The following is a 21,009-nucleotide window of genomic DNA, read 5'->3' on the forward strand; positions in this document are numbered from 1 at the left end:
TGTGCCCTGACCAGTAATCGAACCCACCAGCCCTTGGTGTATGGGACGACACTCAACCAACTGAGCATAGATTTTATTGTCCACTTTTTCTCATGAAGAACATGAGGTTAAAAGATATTAAATAACATGGATTTCCAGCAATCAGGACCAGGTGTAACAAAAGCCTTTCAAAAATAAGCCTAAAGCTCTAAATCAGGAGAAAAAAGTTATCAATGATTACACAAAATTGACTCTATAGGAAAATGCAGTTAAGCTTTATCCAATTACCTAATTTTATATATGAAACTGTTTTGTATTTAGTACCTGGTGCCTCTATATGCTAAGTGCTTTCCTATGCACTATTTTATTTTATATTTCTCATATTTTATCTTAGTTGATAAGATATTTGATAAAATTTTTATCTTTGGTAGCCTCCACTAATCCAATCATAAAGGAAATAGAACAGTGGTTGCTTGGGGTGAGAGAGAGAATATGACTAAAAGGGATAGCACAAGGAAGTTTTGTGCATGTGTGTGGTTTTTTGTGTGATTTTTTTTTTTTTATTGATTTCAGAGAGGAAGGGAGAGGGAGAGAGTGATAGAAACATCAATGATGAGAGAGAATCATTGATCGGCTGTCTCCTGCACGCCCCTACTGGGGATTGAGCCTACAAACAAGGCATGTGCCCTGACCAGGAATTATTGAACCATGACCTCCTGGTTCATAGGTCGACACTCCATCACTGAGCCACACCAGCCGGGCTCAAGGGGGTTTTTTGGAGTGATGAAACTATTCTATAGCCTAATTGTGATGGGGATTACACAAATCTATACATATTTTAACATTCACAAATGTACACCAAAATAAAAAAAGTCAATTAAAAAAATGTTTAACTGCATTTCCTTAACAACATGATATAGAAAATGGTAGGTATAGAATATTTGTCCCAGACTTCATTTCCTTTCAATGCTACAGATTATGCTTTTAGCGCATGAAATAAAATACTTTGTAGAAACACTTTAGTCCTTTGATAGTTCACTTTTTTATGGAGATTCTAATGAAATAACTACAAACTTACCTTTTTAAAATTATATGAATGTTATGTCAACTTTTTTTAAATCAAATTATAGCAAATAAAGACTACAAAAGTATTTGCCTTCCAAATATCTTTATAAGTTCCACTACATAAAACTCTATATTTAAATTAAGTAAATTAATAAGAAGTCTCTACTGACAACCACTTCAAAATCAGAAAAGAGAAAGAAACAATTACTGAGTATCTTCCTCCATAATATGTCAAACATTACTGCATTCTTTTGAAACCGTCTTATCTCACTGGACAATCTCCTTAGCTCTGGGAGGGAGAGATTTTCCCAATTTTATGAAGAAAGAATATGGAATTCACCAGGTTAAACAATGCAGCTCACAGTTCCTGGGCTAATGAGATAGTGGGGCCAAGATAAACCAGAGCAAAGTTTAACAAGCAAAACTTTGCTTATTAAAATAAGAACAAGTTTAATAAACTACTTTACATTCTTGTTTTTTCATACTACATTTGTGAAATCTGCCATGAATTTTAAATCTACAGTGCATCTCAATTTGCACTAGACACACTGCAAGTGCGCAATGCCATATGCATTTAATGGGTACTATCCTGGATAGTGTGGCTTAAACACAAGAGTGTTTAGTGCATACTGATGACTACAAGGTAAGATTAAATCTATAATAAAATTTTCATGCTGCAGTAAAATAAATTTGTTGGAAAGTAGTAACAAGAAAAATTTAGGTATTAAAATTTAAGAGTTCAAAATTTTAGTCTTATTCAACAGGAAGCACTTCAAGGTCCTAGTTTCTTGAAACTGTATTTTACTGATGAAGAAACGCAGAAAAGTAAATAAAGAAACTTGTTGTATCAGTAAGGAACTCCCAGAAAAATCTCCTTTTTGAATTCTAGGCCTCCTAGAATGAAACTTAACATCAGACTCACCCATAAATTAGCCAAAGGCTCATTATCTGGGTTTGAATCCCAGATATGCCATTTAATAATTGTGATATTTCCAACCTGCTACTGCCTCAATTATAAAAATAGGACTAACCGCAGTACCAGACAAGGGGTTGTGAAAATCAAATGAGTTAATACATGTAAAGTACTTGGAGCAGTAATTGGTTGTACATAGCACATACTTGGTAATATTGGTTGTGATTATTGTTATTAAAAACAAACTGATATAGCTAGGTTAAGATGCACCACATGAATTTAGATACAAATGCTTCATCTGAAAGGTAAATGTGTCACCAGCTTTGCAGTGTTTTAAGAGTAAGGGTGGGTTTCTAGTACACAAACAGCTACCTCTCTTTGGGCCAGGCTGAGGCCACATGACACTCCTCAACCCCAACTTGAAAATACCTACATGCTGAATTAGCCGTTCTTCCTTGGGCCCATTATCCTGCCTATGTGGTAAGAAACTGTAAAGCTCTATTTCGTTATGGAGTGGAAACCCATCCCTTTTCTCCCCCGCTGGGTCTTAGGAAGGTAAAGAAGAAACATCACATTTGTTTTTATTTTACTCACACCTTATGAATTATATTCTCTGTACAAAATCCATTCACTTGGAGGGGGAAAAATTCAGCTTATCATGTCTACCTCTAGAATACAAAGTTTCTCTTTAATTAGACAGACTAATATACTTTCCAAGGTTACAGAATAAGTAAGTGGCAAAGCTAGGCCTAGAACAGTGATGGCGAACCTATGACACGCGTGTCAGAGGTGACACGGAAACTCATTTTCTTGGTTGATTTTTCTTTGTTGAATGGCATTTAAATATCAGAAATATAAGTCTTTGTTTTACTATGGTTGCAAATATCAAAAAATTTCTATATGTGACACGGCACCAGAGTTAAGTTAGGGTTTTTCAAAATGCTGACACGCCGAGCTCAAAAGGTTCGCCATCACTGGCCTAGAACATAACATGTTATGAAAGTTTAACATTTGTAGAAGAGAAAAAGGGAGGCGTAGAGAAAAGGAAGTGGCTTTGTGACTACAAATTTCACTAGTTTGTAAGATCTTAGTTCTAATTTATTAAATTGTGGGTTTTGTATAACATGTTTCTCCTTTAGAATGAAAACCTACCAGAGAAAACTAAAATCAAGTTAATCAAATTTAACATCATTGCAGACATCAATATCTATGCCTTATTTTAAAGATTTGTTCCCAACATTTTATTCCTTATAGTCTTTGCTGAGTGCCTAAACTGTGTACCGAAGAGGATACAAAAGAAATATCAGACAAAGACATGATTCAAATCATGCACAAATTCAATGCAGGCTGCTTTCTTTTTCTGCTTTTGCAGGTTGTTGTTTTTTTTATGTGAATAGCAAATCTACATATATAAAAGCCTAAGTGACCATTATGATCCGTCGACTGAATGACAAGTCGACCGGTCGCTATGATGCGCACTGATCACCAGGGGGCAGAGGCTCAATGCAGGAGCTGCCCCCTGGTGGTCAGTGCGCTCCCACAGCCAACCTCCCACGGTCCCTGCCCCAGCTGGCTGGCCCCAATCGGGACTGGGCGAGATGTCCCCAATCGCCAGCCAGGCCGAGGGGCCCCACCCATGCATGAATGTGTGCACCGGGCCTTTAGTATCTAATAAGTACCATAGAATTTTGGGAGACAAAGTGATAATCTAAGTGAACTGGAATAGTCAGAAACTGCTTCCTAGAGTAAGTAACAGTATTACAGTAGGTAAAAATTAGGTAACAAATTTTAGAACCCAACTTAACACAATAGGGAAGAAGATTCAGGTTGGTGGACAACTCTCTTCCACCCAGTTATTCAGGAATCCAGGTTGCTTCATTATGGCTCTGCATTCCCCTAGTTCCACACTATGGTATCTAGCCAGCCAGCAGAAAATATAGACAACCACAACCTACCATTTCTCCTCACATTCCACTGGCTAGAATTCAGTCACATGGGCAACAAGAGCTACCTTCAGGTTTGGGAAAAAAAGAACAAATTTTGGTGGACAGCTAGTAGTCCCTGCCACAAGGAGGATTTGAGATGAACCCGGAAGGATGAGTAGAATGTAACCAGGAATGAGGAAACAACATGGATGAAAACAAGTAAGTCAAAATTAAGCAAAAGTATATCTGGCTATGTTCTGAAGAATAGTGAGAGAAGATGAGGTTGGTTAGGTCAGTGGCCCCCCCAATGTAAACTGAAGACCAATCCCAATATATGTCAAGGTTTCTACCAGTCTACAATGAAGTGAGAAAAATAGTACAAGTTGATAATGTGTTAAGAATGCTAAGTTAATTTTATTACTTTATACTTATAATTCAATTTTCTATGACTTACATAAAATGTGATATCATGAGATTAAAATTTCATGATTTAATTTTTACAGTAAAAATGTTTTTAAATAGTGGTTAAGGCTATCTACAGTTCTAAGACAACGCCCTAATGCATTTTTCTTAACTAAAGTCTGTACTTTATTTAAATTTCCTTACTTTAATTTCCTTAGCCTGGCCAGTGTGGCTCAGTGGTTGAGTGTCGACCCAAGAATCAAGAGCTCACCAGTTCAATTCTGTTCAGGGCACATGCCTGGGTTGTAGGCTCGATCCCTAGTATGAGGTATGTGGGAGGCAGCCAACCGATGATGTTTCTCTCTCACCTCATCTATGTTTCTATCTTTCTATCCCTCTCCCTTCCTTTCTCTCTAAAAACCAATAAAAATATTTAATTTTTTTTAAAATTTCGTTAGTGTTTTTAATGTCCTTGTTCATTTCCTGGATACTATGTTACACTTAGTCATCGTGTCTCCCTAGGCTCCTCTTGGCTATAACAGTTTTTCAGACTTTTTCTTGTTTTTTACAAACTGGGAAGTTAAAAAACTGAGACCCTAAATGTGTCTTACTCAAAAGAAGGTGCTTAACAACTTTCTTAAAAAATTTGCTATAATCCAAATTATTTGCCCTTAGAATTTTGAACAGGTCTATGTGTTGGCCAAAGCCGTGGACCTGAGTTGGCAGACTAAACACATTTGGAAAGCAGATCCTACAATATCTTTCCCAGTAATTACATTAATACACAGTATACTCAAAAGAACATAGGAATAAGCTGTCACGGTATATTAAGACCAGGTAACTCTAAAATAAGTAACATCATTCCCAGTGACAGGACCATACAGGCAATGGATTAATTCTCTTTAAGTAGCCATATTATGGAAAAACAAGCTAGAGAATTTTTTGAATATCCAGATAATTCCTTTTTGCTTTTATTTAATGGCAGGAGTACTCATAAAATATTAAATTATATACATTTGTAGGATTAAGTTGTGGCCAGTGCTAATTATAACATGCTTGGGAAAAAGTTTAACCTACACTGATTAAAATTCTATTTCCAAGGAAAAATCTAAACCACAGAAACATTGCTTAGTTTAGAACACGAACATGCACATAATTGCCAAATACAATCCGTTTAGATGTCTCTCTTACTAAAACACTGTAATTACAAAACCAAAATGAATTTTTAAGTGTTTCAAAATGAAATAGTCCTTGCATGATTTTCAAGGCATATAATTACTTTCCTGAAAAGGTAAATACTCCGAGTTTCAACTTAATATAATACGAACTGTAGAAGTTAACACAGACTGAACATTCTATTTTACTCTAAAATAGAAGCCACCTATGAAATTCAGGACATTTTAAATTAACAATCAAATGCTAACTAAAGAAAACTTATTTAGAGGCAAAAGCCAATGCTAATTTCCTACAGCCATTTATGGACAATGCAAACCCACAAGCTTACTGAATGGGTTTTTTAGACTCCTCATACACATTAAGTGATTATCTACCCAACAAAGAATGCACTGTAAGGATATACAACATTTCTCACTTCCCATTCCCTCTTTAATAACTATAGTCTGGCTTTTTTCCTCTATCATTCCATTGAAACCACTTCAGCAAAAAAGTCCACTTTCACACTGCCAAGTCCAATGGCCACTTCTCTGTTCTCGTTTAAATCTGTCTCTTGGTAGCTTCCCACATGAATGGCCTCTTCCTCCTTGAAATGCTAGCCTCTCTTGGCTTTTGTGACACCACTCCCCTGGCTTTCTTCTGACCTCATTAGTCCTTCTCTCATGCACTCCTTGGTTGGCTCTTCCTCCACTGGACCTGCTGGGGCTTCCTACCACTCAGACACTGGTTGTCTTCTCTGAGTCCTTCTCCTCCTCCATCCTTCCCCTACATTATCTCCATGCTGACCGTTCCAAAATATATCTCCAACACAAGCCTCTCCTCTGAGCTCCAAACTCTCAGATGCAGCTGATTACCTGATACTTGGTGTCTAACAGTTCTATGAAACTGAACATACTCAGAATAAATGTCATAATTAGCCCTCCCCCTTCCCCTACCCCCACTTGCCCTCAGTTTTTCTCCATCTCCATAAATGTAACAGCATCCACTCAGATTCTCTACCAAGAAACCTAAGAGTCACCTTTCATTCTTTCTTTTCCCTCACTCCCAAAATTCAGTAAGATCAGCAAGAGACCTGTCAACTTTACCTCCAAAATATATCCTAAAGCTACCATTTTTCCATCCATTTTAATTGCCACCACATAATCCAAGCCATCATCATCTTTTGCTTGGACTACAAGTGACTTCCTTTTTTCACTCTTGGCCAAACCAGAACCCCACCCACCCAGTCAGTCCTTTCTCCACACTGTGGAAAAAAATAAAAATAAAAATCTTGACATTTAATTCTGATTATATCATTTCCCTGTTTAAGACTCCTTAATGGTCTTACATTAAGCCTAGAGTGAAAATCAAATTTCTACCAAAATCTGCAAGTTTTATAAAAGTTGGTTCCCACCTATCTTTCTAAGTGTAACATCTCCCACTCCCCTACACTGACATTCCAACCACTCTCTTCGGTCAAGTAATCCAATAGGCCATTTCCTGCCTCGGCTTTGTGCAAATTGTCCAGGCAGCCTACAATGGTCTTCGCAGACTTTTGCTTAAGTACTACCCTCCTTTCTTCCTTATATCTCACAATATAGCATTCCTTTTTGCTTATAGTTTAGCTTCCTTTCAGATGTCAGCTTTCACTAAGGCTGACCCACTACTGGAAGCAAGTTCCCCTTGTAGTTTCTCTCTGCCTGACTTATTACTTCCTTTATGGCTCTCATTACAACTTGTTGTTTTACTCGTTTGTCTGTTTTCTGTTTTTTGGCCTGTCATTCCCTCTAGAATTTTAATTCTACAGGTCCACAGTTGTGAGGACCATGTTGATATTGTTCACTATTATAGCTTCAACATCAGACCCAGCACACTTGGAAAGAACTCGACTACTACTTGTTGAATGGCTTAGTATTAACACATTGCGTACCGCATAGAAATCTCTAAGACATACGCCAGGGACCGCACGTTTTTGGGCAAACTGCACGTTATTTAAATCATCATAATGCACTTTAGGTGTTGTTTTTCAATAATTATAAAATTTTTATTTACAAAAACAATTAAACAATTAAAGTTCCCAGTACTTTTTTAACGTATGGTACTGCGTAAAACATTTTCCTCTATGAAGAGAGACCAAACAAAATTTACATAAGTATCTAGATTCGCTCCTTTTTCCATGGGCGTGAAAAACGAGAACACTCGTGAGCGGTCCTTAACAGATGGCTCACGAAACACGAGAAAACTCCTGAGCGGTACAAAATGTGTTAAAAAGGAGGAAAGTCAACTAAATTGCTCTACTATTTTATATTTTTTTAGGAATTCAACACCAGGTATGAACAAAACTGCTTCAGTTTATCAAAATGTCTTTCAACTATTGGTCCTTTTACTACTTTTAAATATATATGGGGTCCATTTTATGTGAGAGTAACAATACTACAAATGTAAAAGTATTAACAAAAATACTGCTTCCAAGAGCATTTCCTAGTCTCCAGTGTGTTTTCAAATATTTACTGCAATTGAAATACATTAGGTAGGCATTATTTCCATTTTACAGATACAATCATTAAGGTTCACAGGGGTCAATGAATTGCCTAAAATAACAGTCTTTAGTGGTATAGTTGAGGCTTGAACCCAGTTCTCCTGGCTCCCAATCCAGTCAGTCCTTGTTTCTTTTACTTTTTCTATTTTGTATTTTGTTTTGGTGCATACTTTCAGTCTTTTTATTTTTTACATATATTTTTTTATTTTGAGAGTACATTTATTTAAGCTGGGGACAGTGAAACAAGGACGGGCCTAGGATAGAAGAAGCAACAGGAGAGAGCTTAGGTGGAGCTGCTTTGGCTCTTTGGAAACGTTGTGGGAAAGAAGTGAGCCTGGAAGAGGTTGCTGTCAGCTCAATGGAGAGTCAGAGAAAGGGAGCCTTGGGGACAAGTTCAGGAATTAGTCCTGGACGAGCTGCCACTGCCCATTGCTCCCCTAGTTGCAAATTTTGTGGGGTCCCTTAGAGTTTAGGAGGTGCACGCCTGTAGGGGACTAAAAGGGAGAAGGAAAAGGCATACTCCCAGGAAGGAGAACATGCCACTTTCAGCCTTTTTAAAACTAGAGGACAGAGTAAAGTATACAAATCCTAAGTGTATAGCTTGATGAATTTTTACAAAGTGAGTACACCCAGATCAGAGCAGAACATTACCTGCAACCCAGAAGTCTCCTTTATTCATACTGCCTACCAATTAACTACCCTCAATGGTAACCACTAATGTGGTCACCAGTAATATGTAACTTACTATATACAAGTTAGGAACTATATAAAAATGCTTTATACAAAGAAATCGTTTCATAAACTAACACCAGACAAGTATCCAGAAATGAAAAAAGAAACTACCTTATATTTCACAATATAGCATTCCTTTGTGCTTACAGTTTAGCTTTCTAATAATTGGACTGCAAATGTATCCTTTATTATCTCTGTACAACCAACACTGACCTGAGTACACCACAAATAGGGAGATTCCAGGGTATCAAAAAGCCAGCTCCTGATCTGATGAACTTAACAACAAATGGAGAAATCTGTTTCTACCTGTGATGAAAACCAAAAGGAAAAGAGCTATACTAATCTTAAAATCCAATGAAGATGGTAAATGACTCTGAAAGCCAAAAGAAACCTAAGCCATAAAGCCCTCAAGAGAATTCTTTAACACAGAAATGAGCAGTAAGTTCTCTAAATCTTAAAGAATGGATGTTTTATAGAAAATAAACTAGAAAAGTAAGGCTGTCTCATTCTAGCTGTCAAATAAGTCTTTAAAGTAAGCATCTTATGGGCCAAAAATCTTATATAAACACTAGAGGCCCAGTGCACGAATTCGTGCACCAGTGGGGTCCCTTAGCCTGTCCTGCGGGATCAGGCCGAAACCGGCTCTCTGACATCCCCCGAGGGGTCCTGGATTGTGAGAGGGTGCAGGCCAGGCCGAGGGACTCCACCGATGCACAATCAGGGCTGGGGAGGGGTGCAGGAGGTTGGCCAACCGGGGAGGAAATGCAGTAGGGTTCCAGGGCGTGTCTGGCCCATCTCACTCAGTCCCAATCGGGCCAGACCCCAGCAGCAAGCTAATCTACCGGTCAGAGCAACTGCCCCCTGGTAGTCAGTGCACGTCATAGGGAGTGGTTGAACATCCTTAGCATATCATTAACATATTACGCTTTGATTGGTTGAACAGATGACTGGACAATCAGACACTTAGCATATTAGGCTTTTATTATATAGGATTTAGGTACAAATTATTAAACTACTACATCTGTTATTGAAACTCAAGAGAAACCATACACTTAAGTGCAGCAATGTAAAAATAATGTAGCCAAGAGTAATTACCTTGAAACTAAATAACCCATCAGAGAACTGCCAACCTGTAAACAATTAAAAATGACCTTAGCCTACCCACTATTGCTTGATATAAGCTGGTCGTGGTTCCATGACTTACTGACTTTTTGCAATTTATTTAACCTCTCTGGGTCTCAATTGCTGGCCTAGTAACATCCTCTCCTATGTAATAAAAGGCTAATATGCAAATCGACTGAATGGCAGAAAGACTGGTCGCTGTGGCACACACTGACCACCAGGGGGCGCAGCTCAGCCAGAAGCTGGGCCCAAGGCTGGTGAGTGCAGCGGTGGTGGCGGGAGCCTCTCCCACCTCCACGGCAGTCAGACATCCCTGAGGGCTCCCGGACTGCGAGAGGGCGCAGGCCGGGACAAGAGAACTTCCCCCTCCCCCCCACCCTGTGCACAATTTTCGTGCACCGGGCCTCTAGTGGAACTATAAAGATAGTACTACCTCATAATTATTGTGAGGATTAAATGACATAAAGGTAAAATGTTTTGAGCAGCTACAGAAACCGAATAAATGTTCGATAAAGGCTAGCTACTGTTGTTTTCTCCAAACTGATGCAAATAAGTTACTTGAAGTCACATCCATGACTTAACACTACCTTTGAAACCTTCACAAACCTTGATGATTAATGGCTCATATAAATCCAGAACCTTAAAAGCTGAAGAAGATTTTAAAGGTCTCTGGAACATTAATTATACTTAATTCAACAATAATAAAACTCATGAGAGATTATTAAATCTATGCCTAAACATTTCCAGAGACAGAAACTTGCCATCTCACAACACATATAGGAAAAGTTCTAATTACTAGAATGTTCTTTTTAAAGATTTTATTGTACGGATTACTGCTTCTCACAAACTTCTTATCTGCAAAGCTGAACTCACTAGAGGGCATCACAATATTAGGAGAAATCATCTATCAGAAAGAATCATAAAAAGGAAAGCATCACTTAACATGTATTCCAGCTAACAGAGAAATACTGCATCCAGATGTATAAAGCATGCATGTTAATTAAAAAATTATTTTGTTTAAACATACATTAAAATATTCAGAAAGAATTAAAAGTAGGTTAGGTTATAAAATCATAATACTTACACGTTCTTATGTATAAGGTAAGTGATTCAGATTATCAGAAAGCTTGGGTTCTTTCCAACTGCACAATAAGTCATCCCAATAATTTTAAGCAACTTTATTATATCTTTACAAAATCAGAGCATATAAAACCCTGTGACATACTCCAAGTCACCAACAGCTTTTCATAAAAATACCAGTGGCAAAAAGAAAATTATCAACTTCTATAAAAAATTCAAACCTGAATCTGTGTATAACCAATTATTTAAATAAAAACTGAATTATTTTAAAATGTCTGTATTCATTTACAAAGTGATGATAAACTGTAAACGTTCATTAGGCTCCAAGAGTGTCCAGCAGAACTGTTCTCAAATATCCTCTAACTCCCACTTATAATTCATAGTCACATATACAGGAAAACATGAAAAACCTGGCACTGTTTATAGCACACCCTTCCACCATATCGCATTCCGATTCTTTCTGAGATTGCGTGACTAAGTTGTAGGTAACAGAGATATGCAGATTCTATCCTGTCAGGTAGAGGTTTCTACTGACTTCCCTCACTGCTACCTGGCTTCCTTCCTCCCACAAACCACTTTTGTCTCCATTTGCAATCCAGTTCAACGTTCCTTTATTTCATATAAATTTGTGGGTGTTTTATTTATTTTATTTTTTTACTTTTCCTTTGAACCAATTATACCACTTGCCTGATTCCTTCACTGATTATCAATTAAATAAAATCCTTAAAACATGTTTATCTGTATGCCATTTTATCATCGCTTAACATACTAGTCAACTTTCTTACTATTGGAATGACTTTGTTCAGTAAGATATTGTTAGATTATTAACACAGAAAGATACTCTAAACAGTGAATATGAATTTAACCAGAAAGATCAATCTCTCCATATAAATTATTATACAGACCTCTGGCTTTTGTAAATATCAATCCCTTCTGAATTTCCTTCCATGAATGAAGTCATGAGCACTGGATGAAGCAAGGAAATTAGATTTCAGAACCTGGAAAGCCGAATGCAGACTGTGGATAATGGTGAAGCCAAGGAACAGCAACCACAACAAGATGCTGCCCATTCGTCTCCATTATTCACTTAATGATCCCTTTTAAAAAGTTAAAACAACTGAGGGCAAGGGGCAATCCAAAAGCAGAACGCATGTGAGAAGACAAAAACGTAAGTTTGGTAGTCTGCTCTCTGAAAGGTTTCCAAATTTTGCCATCACTTTGGATGTGTCTACATTCATCCATCTATCTATCTATCTATCTATCTATCTATCTATCTATCTATCTATCTATGAAAGGCTAATATGCAAATTGTCCCCATAGGAGTTCGACCGGGAAGACAGATTGCTCACTATGACATGCACTGACCACCAGGGAGCAGCACAGAACGAAGGAAGGCCCCAGCCAGCAGCCTGGAGCCAGGGAGGGGAGGCCCCAGCCAACAGCCAGAAGGCCCCAATCGGCCCTGACCACTGGCCAGGCATAGGGGCCCTACCCATGCACAAATTTTGTGCACTGGGTCTCTAGTCCATCCATAAAAGTAAGTATATTTTCATGTCACTTCAGGAGAAATAAACACAAAAGTATTTAGTTTCACAAATTATCAAGAATATAATTAGGGAGAATTATAAAGGAAGTAAAGAGATAAGAAACATATTGACAACAAAATCAAAGAAAATGTTCCAGATGTAAGTGATCCAAATGAGAAGACGTGGGTGGCTTCTAAGTCCACCATGTTCTTCTCCACATACCTGCTCTTTCATCCCAAAGACACTAACTAAAATGAAAAGGATCAGAATAATTTCAATTCCTTTTACTACTAAGAGGCACACTGTAGTGGCTAATTTATGTGTCAATTTGACTGACCAATGAGTACCCAGATTAAACATAATTTCTAGGTGTGTCTGTGAGGGTATTTCAGCATTAGATTAGCATCTGAATTGATGAATTTAGAAAAACAGATTACCCTCTCCAGTGTGGTGGCATGATGCAATCTATTGAGGACCTGAATAGACCAAAAGGCAGAGGATGGAGAATTCACCCACTTCTTCCCACCTCACTGAGCTGCATGGGTGGGACATCTCATCTTCTCTGGCCCTTGGACTGGGATTTATTCACACCATTGGCATCGCTAGTTCTCAGGCTTTGAGACTCAGACTGAATTACACCACTGGCTTTCCTGACTCTCAATCTTGCAGACAGCAGATCATGAGACGTCTCAAACTTCATAATCATGTGAGCTAATTTCTCATAATTAATCAGCACATCTCTAAGCATGTCCTCGAATGAGGATTAACAACAACAAAAACCATGCCACAATGCCCGACAAAGGGTAAGCACAGTGCACCTGAAATGGGTATCCTACAATTCAATTCTGACAGTCATTACTGGATTAGCATCAGATCCCACAAGTTAAAGGGCAAAGTACCCAACAAGGCTATCGTTGCTTCTGATGTCCACAAGCTAACAGAATTTCTATCCAACTTGGCTACAATTTGGGGCTCCCACAACCCTCCTACAAGTGCAGTAATTTACTAGAATAGACAGAGCTCATTGAAAACACTATATGTAAACGATTATAGTTTTATTATAAAGGATAAGACTCAGGAACAGCCAAATGGAAGATGTGTAGGGCAAGGTCTAGGAGGACAAATTCAGATGTCACCCTCCCAGCAGATCAATGGGTTGATCAACCAGAAACTCCATTGTCCCAGAGTTTATATACAGAGCTTCACTGCATAGGCATGATTAATTAAATCACTGGCTATATGACCAAACTCTAATCCCTCTCTCAGCCCAGAGTTAAGGGGGTAACCTCAGAGGGAAAGTGGGGGGTGGGTGGGTAGGAGGAGATCCACCAAAGAACTTGTATGCATATATGCATAACCCATGGACACAGACAATGGGGTGGTTAAGGCCTGGGATGGGAGATTGGGATGCACTAGAAGAAGTCAATGGGGGGAAAAGGAGGACATATGTAAAACTTTCAACAATAAAGATTTTTTATTTTTTTAAATAAAAAAATTAATTTAATAAAATCTCCAACCCTCTAATGAAGAGCTAAGTCGTTCTGGTGTGACGAGCTCCTACCCTGGAAACTATTGTAGAGACCACCCTTAGTCACTTCAGTAGCATAAACTCAGGTATGGTTTATTATGAAGAACAAAAGATACTCCTACCACTTGGGAAATTCCAAGGGTTTTTGAAGCTCTGTGATTGAATCCAGGGTTAATGACCAGATATATTTTTTATTATATCACATACACAATAAATGGAAGTTGTTATTTTAGAAAACAAATAGTAGGCTATAAAAATAACACAAGCATAAAGATGAGAAGTAGAGAAAAACATCAAAAGCATCACAAAAGAAGTAATAGAACAAATTGAGTATGAAGGTTCAAGTCTAGATGAATAAATAGACAAAAGCAGATATATCCAGGTGGAAAATTAAGCTGGAATTGAGAATGAATTTAATGCTAGCCCAGTTGAGACCAAAGGTAATGACCAGGGATTTCAAACAGACACAGGACAGATGTGAATCTAGAGATAGGAGAGCACATGGACAGAATTAGTTGTCCGAGTTATCCACGTAGTTAAGGTACCCTACTTACCCCCAAAGCCTTCACTACTCAAAGGACACCAGCTAATGATCTCACATAAGCATCTATCTGAGTTAAATAAAAACAAGGTATTGTACACAGCATCAAAAGTAAGGGCTGAACTCTAGAACATTGAACTTTAAACAAAATGGTACCTAATTTTTAACATAAAGATTCAAAAAGAATCACATGACCAAATTCGAAACAAATGCCAGGTTTTGTTCTTTGACCAAAATGTACCATTTTATTTTCTATCAACAGGAAACTTACAATGTATCTCTCTAATAGAAATGTTTATTTTTCAAAGAAATGTTTATGAAACAACTATAGAACACTTCAACAACAGCAATATAAACAGAAATGTGAATGATCTATTCACAGAAGCTTCCTGTTCAGATTCATGAAGCAGGATGAACACTCTAGACATAGAAACCATTACAAAGACTTACTCAAAGCTTTTAGAAAGTACATTCAATAACTAGCAACTGCCTTGTTAATGGTCCATAGTTCAGAAGCATCACAATTTATTTTCCCCACACTGCACACATCATCTCATCCTTTTGTTGCTAGCTTCTCAGAAAAAGAGTCCCAACTCTGTCTTTCAGCCAGTGAAGATGACAAATGGGAGAAGGGAAAATGGAGTTTGGAACAGCATACCGGGCTAGTAAGATGATTCACAGTATAAAAAGGCTATCATGGGCCATGGAACTGAGACATTCAAGTACTAACTGGATTAATTAACAGGCTTATTAACTCAGGAATCCAGGAGGATGGTAATGGTCACAATACTTAATATGGGAATGCCGGAAGAGTAAAGCTAGAGCCCAAGATATGTCCAATCCACCCATCCATCCTCCTCATTCCCCTTCCCAGTCTAGGGAGAGCAGGAAACAGCAATGTTAAAACTGGCCAGGCCCTTGAAGCTTCAGCTTTTCCCTAATAGCAATACCCCTAGCTAGAATATGGACAGGGAGGACAAAATCTGAGCCTAGATTCCAATCTCCAGAAGAAATAGAGTAAGGGGCAGCTCCCCTCCCCACACTACATAACACTTGGAGTATTCAAGTTCCAAAGATAGCTATAGGAACTCAAAGAAAGCAGGCATGCATCTACTAATTTACTCTGATTCTAAAGACAAATTACAAGGACCATTTTATTTTGCATAAACCTTTAAAAAATGTTTGTATTAGGCAAACTGCTGCTTTTGTTTATAGTATTTAATTTAGTTATATCAAAATGAATGTATAAACCAGTTATAACTACAGGTATCTACCTATGTGTAAACTCCTTGTTGTTCACAAGATAGACATCTTCCACTGAGGCTTATTTTCATTATCCTAAACCAGTGGTCGGCAAACTGTGGCTCGCGAGCCACATGCGGCTCTTTGGCCCCTTGAGTGTGGCTCTTCCACAAAATACCGACTTCTGCGCATGGGCCATGAAGTTTCAATCGCACTGTACATGCGCGTCTGCATGTGGTATTTTGTGGAAGAGCCACACTCAAGGGGCCAAAGAGCCGCATGTGGCTCGCGAGCTGCAGTTTGCCGACCACTGTCCTAAACTAATAGTAGCCGAGGATGCCCTTGAACCATTCCCAAACTTGTTCCAATTACATAACCCACAGAAGGCTCAGATCTTCCCCAGATCACTGCTAATTTCTGAGGAACTTCTCTCAGCCTCTAAGGAGAGAAGAAGGTAACTGACTCAACCAATTCACCAATTCTACCCTGCTCCTGTCCACTCTCACCCTCAAACCCTCCAAAAAACCCTTAAGTAAAAACATTTGTAAATACTAAGGGTCAGAGGGACTGGTCAATTTAAACAGATATATCCTTGAGCCACTTTTCCTGCTCGTCTCTCTTCTTCAATTATCACACATCCCTACTCACCCTGAAATTGTCTTTGAAAATCCAAATGGTCAACCCTAGGTTAAGCAAAATTCAGCCCTTTCCAGTTCCTACTCCCTGGTGAGCATGCCCACAACTATCAAGATGCTCAGCTCTAAAGCCTTCCATCTATCAGGATCCACCCTCCAAATTTTTTAAGGCAAAAAGGTAATTCTGTTACCCTGCTGAGCCACATTTCCAGTCCTAATGTTTCTTCCTAGTACAAAGGCAGGCAGAGCAGGATCTTCTCAATCAATGTTTACTGAGCTGAATTAGCAGGCTGCTGTTCTGAACTAATTGCTCACCAGATCAAACCCTACTTTTCCTACCTGATCAAACTCTACATTTCTCTTACTCTGAGCAGCAAGGTCACTTGCATGTTAAAAATGTTCTTCTTTCCAAAAATAACTATTGTCAGTTACATTCTTCCATTCTTTCCAGTTAGTGCCAGGAACATTTTACAACCTAACAACCAACTAAAAAGTCCCCTCATTTTTTTTTATTTTTTTACAGATTAAGATATTAAGTCTCAGGAAGATAAAATTAGGTGCTCACAGCTTTCTAATAATAAAAAAAAAAAACAGAGTTCTTAAGATGTATGAGGTACTGTGAGAAGTGTTTTACTTGCAACATCTCTTTTAATCCTCACAACCACCACAGCAGAAAAACAGCGCTGTGACCTCTTTTTATAGTGGGTAAACTGACTTAGGTTAAAAAATAAAATTCCCGTGTCCAAGTCACAATGACAGTAAATGCTACACAAGCTCATTAGGCTAAGTTCAGAGTTCAAGATAAAAGATAATTTAAACAAACAAACAAAAGGGTAACACTGTGTCTCCCATATAAATATAACTGAAAAAAAAGAATAAAAAAAGAGAAATTAATTAATTAAATAGATATAAATGAACACCTATCTATGATTTTACTTAATTCATTAATTACAAAACAAATAAGATGTGCCATCTCATTCAAAAGCGAATGCAAAGAGCACAAACATAAAGCAATGGGGAATGAGGATGAGTTTGCTTAATAGATCTAAAAAGGGTTTCATCCACAGAAGAGGAAAAGAAATCAATTGTACCTCCAACCTACAAATTTCATTTGCATGTCTAAGGACAAGGATTATTTGCATTGCTGTCAGTTATTCACAACTTATAAAGTTGTAAGATAAATTTAAAAAACAGTAAAAGCTGCAGACGCTATAGAATAGATCTCCAGGAAAAGTGCTCTAGATATCAACTCATTTCCATAGAAGACACCCAGTAATCCTTCTGGTACATTTCAAAGATTTCCACAAATTCTCCTTACATAGCTCTTAATCACTATGCACATGCCTATTTCTTTGTTTAGAAAATAATGCACAGCTTCAAGATCTCTAACAACCACTAGAAAAACTGAATTAGTCCCCTCTATAAAACCAATCTTTCATTAAGATAAATTTTTCTCTATCCCAAACTAAGCCAGAAATTTAGGCTTACTATAAATTTATAAATAAATGCAGAAATAAATTAATTCATTAGATGGTCAAGCTTCCTAAGAGATCTAAAACTAATAAGTGTTTGGTTTTACTGAACAGTGACCCTCAGAATTACTCTCTGGTAACGACAGTTAAATTGTCACCTCCAAGTAACTGACCCAAAAATTAACTTCATTAAGTGTCTTAATTTCCACTCTGTTTTCTTCCGTAAGGAAGCATAAAAAGTTACTGAACAGAACCCTCTTTTAAAATGAAGTAGGGAGGCCATTAAGTGGGAGCTCTCGCGTCCTATGTCATGGTAAAGCACAATAGGAAGAACTCTTTGTAGCAGCCTTCCCAACGTCCTCTTCCCCTCTATAAGAGTTTCCTCTACTTTATTTTAGCAGACTTGCACATGGCCCGCCATGGTTGCATGTTCCAGACTGCAATTCTTTGTTGTTCCTGAATAAGTCAATTTTTCCGAAGAAATAGCTGGCTAACTTTTTGTTTAGTCAGCAAAAGTAATCCCAATCTAATTTACACCTCCAGTAAAATCAAGTAAATGTATTTTTCCCTAAGGAGACTGTGAAGGTGGAGAGAAGGTGAACTAGCTAGGGACCTTGGGACTCCTGGAACAACACAATGTTGAGTACCCTGGATTTTCCTTTTGTATCATATATCACATGGACAGAGCTGAAGAAGCCAATAATCCAGAAATGCTAAAGGGGGACAACAACAAAAGTCCCTGTTTTTCCAAAGGACCAAGAACAGCATAGCAAAACAGATAACTTTTATACAATAACCACTGCACTTCATAAAAAAAAAAAAATTAAAAAAGCACAGCACACACTTCTACAGAAAAAACTGACCCACCTGACCCATGACAGCAAATGCAAAGGAGGGAACCTAAACTTTCACTCTCACCAGGCTGTAATGTTGTGCCTTGGCATGACCCACCCCAACCCCCATCCCTGCAGGGGTAATACCAAAGGCCAGACTTTCTTCCCTGCCAGGTGGTAGGTAGTAAGACCCACTTCCCCTGTCACCCTATCTATGGAGACGCCCAGAGAGCCTGAACTTTACTCCCACGACAGTAATGAAGCATCTCTTCTTATCCCCATGGAGATGGTATGAGACAGGTCCAGTACAGTCAGGACTTTCACTCTTCCCAAGGGTGTCAGTGGAGACCATGTGAAGAACAGTACGGAAGCAAGGTAGCATCAGAGGAGGACTAGAAAGAAACTGAAACTTCTACCGCTGCCTAGCAGCCATGAGGAGTCCCACTCTGTGTGTCAATGGACCAATTCCTTGAAAGCTCACAACTTACTCAAAATGGAAATAGATAATCTGAATAACCTTGTAACTAGTAAGGAAACTGAATTCGTAATTAAAACTTTCCTAGAAAAGAAATCTCGCCCCAGTGACTGAGCTGCCTCCAAGGACTCAGCAACCTCCCCCTTGAGCCCACCTCGCTTCCCGATGCTCCGTCCCCTGGCCCGCCTTCCGCAGGCCGTTTCCACCCGCAGGCCGTTTCCACCGAGGAAAAGGAATCCTATCCAGAACCTCCACTCTTTCGACCCCTTTGCTGATGCAAGGGTGATGACCTGCTTCCCGCTGGCACTGAGGATTATATCCATATAAGAATTCAACAGAGAAATGGCAGGAAGACCCTTACTACTGTCCAAGGGATCGCTGATTATGATAAAAAGAAACTAGTGAAGGCCTTTAAGAAGAAATTTGCCTGCAATGGTACTGTAATTGAGCATCCAGAATATGGAGAAGTAATTCAGCTGCAGGGTGACCAGCGCAAGAACATATGCCAGTTCCTTGTCGAGATTGGACTGGCTAAGGACGACCAGCTGAAGGTTCATGGGTTTTAAGTGCTTTTGGCTCACAGAAGCTTAAGTGAGGATTTCTTTGCAATGAGTAGAATTTCCCTCCTGTCCCTTGTCACAAGTTTAAAAACCTCACAGCTTGTATAATGTAACCATTTGGGGTCTGCTTTTAACTTGGACTAGTGTAACTCCTTCATGCAATAAACTGAAAAGAGCCAAAAAAAAAAAAAAATAAGAAATCTCCTGGCCCACATTATTTCATTAGAGAATTCTACCAAATGTTTAAAGAAGAATTAATACAATCTCTTCCAGAAAACATAAGAATAAAGAGTACTTCTCGATTCACTTTATGAAGCTAGTATTATCCTGATGAAAAACCAAGAAAAGGACAGCACAAAAAAACAAAAATTACAGACCAATACATGAATATAGACTCCAAACTCCTTAGCATATTAGCAACTAGAATTCAGCAATATATAAAAAGCTGAATTTAATCCACGGATAGAAGTTTAGTTCAATATTCAAGAACCAATTAATGTAATCCACAATATTAACAAACTGAAAAGATTACATTATATGATCATATGAATCTATACAGAAAAACTATTTGGTAAAATTCAATACCTGTTCCTGAGAAAAACTCTCAAGAAAATAAAAAAAGGAAATAAAGAGGAACTTTTTCAATTAGCTAAGGAATATCTACAAAAAAACCTAGAACTAATATTATTACACTTATTGATACAAGACAAAATGCATAATGCACTGCCCCTATTATCGGGAAAAATATTTTTAAAAGAATACTTCTAAGAAAGTGCTTGTACTACAACAGGAGAGAAGAAACAGTAAGCCACAGACAAAGCTACCTTCCCCAAGATACCTAAATATTCCTGTGGAGGAAGAGTCACTATAAGGGTTAAACACAATACTTTCACTCTAGCCACAGAGAGCCCTAAGAATGGGTGCCCCCACTCACTTCTCTTCCCTCATCATTCCCTTATTCCTATCTTTTATCCATCATTTGCTTTGTGACATCACTGGATACCAGCTCACCAACATGCTATCTCCCTGTTCCTCAAGTTTTCCCAAGGGGATAAACTATACGCTAATAAACATAAAATGGAGGTGGATCTTCTATTTGAGATGGAAAACCAAGCATAGCCTAAATCTTCCTTTATCATCCTTAGAACAGTAATTTACTTCCTCTGGGAAAGTGAACAATTTATCTTTTCAGAAACCTGAACTGTGAAAGACTGCTGGTTAATCATCTCCAGACAGCTTTCACTGGTGGCTGCTCCTCAGAAGTCCTTCCATCTGCCTCCCAGTTATC

General features: G+C 38.3%; 1 protein-coding gene and 1 pseudogene across 5 annotated transcripts in view; one reads left to right on the forward strand and one right to left on the reverse strand.

Moving 5' to 3' along the window:
* The window catches only part of LCLAT1 (lysocardiolipin acyltransferase 1), a 123,993-nt gene that overhangs the window by 98,387 nt on the left and 4,597 nt on the right, over positions 1-21,009 (reverse strand). The window lies entirely within an intron of this gene.
* LOC308525920 (eukaryotic translation initiation factor 1-like) lies at positions 18,901-19,900 on the forward strand (annotated as a pseudogene). The gene is made up of 2 exons: positions 18,901-18,975; positions 19,374-19,900. The product of its transcript is annotated as a eukaryotic translation initiation factor 1-like (transcript).

The sequence above is a fragment of the Myotis nattereri genome (genome assembly GCF_964212035.1).
Source record: "Myotis nattereri genome assembly, chromosome: 10".
Lineage (NCBI taxonomy): Eukaryota > Metazoa > Chordata > Mammalia > Chiroptera > Vespertilionidae > Myotis > Myotis nattereri.